This window comes from Poecilia mexicana, unplaced genomic scaffold, assembly GCF_051168715.1.
Source record: "Poecilia mexicana isolate PSO_F unplaced genomic scaffold, ASM5116871v1 scaffold_10, whole genome shotgun sequence".
NCBI lineage: Eukaryota > Metazoa > Chordata > Actinopteri > Cyprinodontiformes > Poeciliidae > Poecilia > Poecilia mexicana.
Genome location: NW_028263379.1, coordinates 26,376,333 through 26,380,204, shown reverse-complemented (window position 1 = coordinate 26,380,204; position 3,872 = coordinate 26,376,333). Strand labels below are relative to the sequence as shown.

General features: G+C 40.7%; 1 pseudogene; it reads left to right on the top strand.

Moving 5' to 3' along the window:
• The first annotated feature begins 831 nt into the window (after positions 1-831).
• On the top strand, positions 832-3,667 carry LOC148157139 (syncytin-B-like; annotated as a pseudogene).
• Positions 3,668-3,872: the final 205 nt, after the last annotated feature.

The window sequence follows — 3,872 nt, the reverse complement described above, 5'->3', positions numbered from 1 at the left end:
GGGGGGAGGACCAGCTGCAGCGACGCCAACAGCAGGAGGGGGAGGGGGAAGCAAGACAGTGGAGAGCCGAGATAAGTTATACACACACCGCTGTGATGAAGAATGTGCTCATTAATCCTGTTTGCATATAGGAATAATCTACCCAGAAAGGAACATTTTAGAGGTTTTTAGGTACAATGTTAGATACAATCGTTCATTTTGTACCTGTTAACTCAGTCCTTAACAGAAGGACCAGTGATCCTCTTAGGGCCCACGGGCCATAGGTTGGGAAACTATGAACAAGAAAAATTATAATCATTAAAAGTTAAACAAAAAAACTGATAGAGCTATGCAACTAAATTACACCAATAAGAAAAATGTATTACAGATTCTAAGCTAATAATGATTTTCAAATGTTTTATGTACTAGTTTGGAACTAACTTAAACATCTCTACGTGTTGAAAAAAATTGATATTGCAGTGTTGAAATATTATGAAATATTTCGTTGAATTTAATTGAAGAATTTAATTTAGAGTTTAACAAAGAAAAACCAAAATATAACCCTGCAATTAAAATACGTGCCTGCTAAAATATCTTCTATAAACCTATGAGTTCACCTGCATTAACTACTAATCCTCCCAAAGACTTTATTAGAAGCTTAAGTGATTGTGACACATGGGCAATGCCATGTGTAAAAAGGGGGGAAACGGGAAAATGGTGAGGTAATACTATAACTACATACTATATAACTACTAAATTCTTACATAAACTTTTTTTGTTATGAACTTTTGAGTTAACAAATACTGTTAGATGATGATTGATGCTTTTTCTAAATGGGTTGAAATAGTTCCATCAAAGCATGCAGATGCTTTGATGGTAGCTAAGGATATCTGCAAAACTATATCCCAACACACGGTATTCCACAGAATGTTTAGATTTAGTGAAGCTCTATATGAGAATCACCCAGACAGCTGATGGTCTAACACCTTCTGAAATAATTCATGGGAGAGCTTACAGATTGCCTCTGTTTGCTCCAGAATACAAAAAGCTGATGAAGAACAGACATTAGCAGATTATATGATCAGGACTCTTAAACTGAAGGAAGTGTCCAGAGCAAAGTTACTGCCTTATGATTCTCTTCCTGTACAGGAGGCCGCTCCAATCGAGCAAGGTGACTGGGTCTACATAACGGTCATAAAACGAAAGAACTGGACGAGTCCACGGTGGGAAGGACCGTTCCAGGTGCTGATGACCACACCAACAGGTGTAAAGATTGCTGAAAGACCCAGCTGGATACATCTCAGTCACTGCAAGCTGCAGAGTGTGTTGAATCCCTAATCCGGAGTGGCGGGGAAGGCTGGCTTCACAGGGGTTCCATTTTTTTTAGGGTGGTTCGTCTCAACGCCAGTGAAGAAACTCGACAGATCCTCACTCTTTAGTTTGGGGGTTCTAACATCTCTGTACGCCGAGCAGCAATGGAGACTCCATATGCCAGATGGACCTTCTACTGCACTGTGACTGCAGCATGTCTGATGTTTGGAGGAGGAAGTGACCTCACTTTCTACCCACATGACTACAGAACCAACCTGTAGTGGCAGCTGATGAACAGGACTGTACATGAGGAGAACGAGGTGAACTGCTATGTGTGTGCGCAGCTACCAATCGCCACACACAACTCAGGTCTGCACCCAGAGAACATCACTGATGACAAACAGATGTGTCTCTATGGCCTGAGCACACAACCACGACTCAGCGTCCCCGTGAAAAGAAGAAAATGCAAATGGTGCAAAAAGGATTTTTCTGTTCTACTTCGGACAGGAGATGCCACAAAAGGACTTTTTGGATCTATGAACTGTTCATTTGAGGATGACGTACTTCCGTTTCCACCGTTTCCACAAGCCACATGGAAAATACCAGAGACCATTTCTTTAGCAGGAGCTAAACCCAGGTCTCTGAGGAGCTGTGTTTACAACAACAGACACGTTTCTCTTGGAATGCCACCTTGGAACTTGTGTAACAAAGTTTACACCTACTGCGACAGACACCGGATTACATCAACTACATTGCCTGCAGGGGTCAAAGGGCGACTCCACACTGCAAAGTCTGGAAGGACAACCCAGACTGTGACAACCTGCTTCAGGAGAGGAGTTTCAACATCACGCATAAGACAAAAAGGAGACAAGAGACAACACTGTGCAGCGCCATAGTGCCAGGAGATTATGGCTTACGGATGTTGGCAGACTGGTACTTCATATGCGGGAATGTAGCGTACATGTTCTTGCCTAAAAATTGGGGAGGACTGTGTGCTGTGGTGCCTCTAATCAACCCGATTGCGTTCATCAGGAAAGCACAAAATGATCTACACACCCGCTCCAAACGAACAGTTATGTCAGAGGTCAAAAGATGGGGAGGCCTCACAACACATACTGGAGTTCCATGGGAATTCAGGATTTGGAACGGCGGAGAAAAATTCATGCAAAGCCTTTTTCCGTGGTTTGATCTAGGTGAGATTCGAAGCCACGTTGAGATCAACAGAGATGAATTACTGCGACTCATCAACAGTACACAGCCAATGGCACCAAGAAAGAACTGACTGAACTGAGGAACATGGTTATGCAAAACCGTGTTGTACTGGACTTCCTCACAGCCTCTCAGGGAGGTGTTTTTTAAAATCATTGGCCCAACGTGCTGTACTTTCGTGCTTGATGAAACAGGAACTGGAGGAACTTAAACATTACATAGAAAGTGGAACACAAGGATCACCCTCTTTTGATTTTCTTTCTTGGCTCATTTCCAGACCATGGTGGAATTTACTGGTGAAGCTTGAAACACCTATTCTGGGTGTTTTGATTCTTTTTTGCCTGTTCATAGGTTGCATTTTTCCATGCCTTCGAAGCATGATGTTTAAAACAATTAACACAACTGTTATCAACTATCAGCTGGCAAAGGCATCTTATGAGACAACTGAAGATGACTTGTTTCGAGTTCTGATGATTTTCTGAACAATGATGAAGTTCTGTAATCAATAAACAGATGAATTCATTTGCTGAATGACTCCTACAACAAGCGGTTGTAGAGACCTGCATTTGATTTTTTGTTGTTTCTTTTATTTTTCATTTATTTCATTATATTACATTTATTCATTGTGTATTTTCTGTGTTTAGATTAGAAAAAAAAACTTTTGCATTTATTGGTTCTTTTCTTTTCTTTTCTTTTATTTTCTATGCTTGGCTTTTGCATAAAGTTTATACACATAGTAAAATGATAAAAAGGGGGGAATGTTAGATATTTTTTGGTATTATCATTTTGTTCATATTCAGTCTAATGTTAAGACTTTTAGTCTAAAGTGTTCTCTTCCTTATGTGTGTATAAACTGACCTGGAGGTCGCAACTGTCTGTTTCATCTCCATGTGAAACAGTTAACTCTGTGTTTCCCAGACCTTAATTCTTATCAACCAGAATACCTCCTAACTGCCTATGAGCAGTCGTATTTTGTCTCTTGTTTATCCTCCCTTTTTGTTGACAGTTTGACCTAGAGCTGAACTGGGCTCAGACCGTAGATCAGTTATCACACCTGGAACTGAGTTGCTGGTTTGTTTAGGTTAAATGTTTTACGACCTCTGTTGTTTTCCTGACTGCCCCCTGTGACTGTTTTTCTTTGACAATAAAAGAAGGAGCTCACGTGAAAGCAGATCAGAACTCTCTGTGAACGGCTGATGAGGCCGTGGCGAAGAGTTCTCCTTTTGCAAAAGCTTGTCTATAAAATTCATATACGTTGTCTGTGGTCTTTTTATATAGGTTCGAGAAAAATACCCAACACTGCTCTCCTCAACAAAAGTACAACATGATGACATAAACTCAGTCATCACAAAAAAAAATACAAGTTGAAAGCA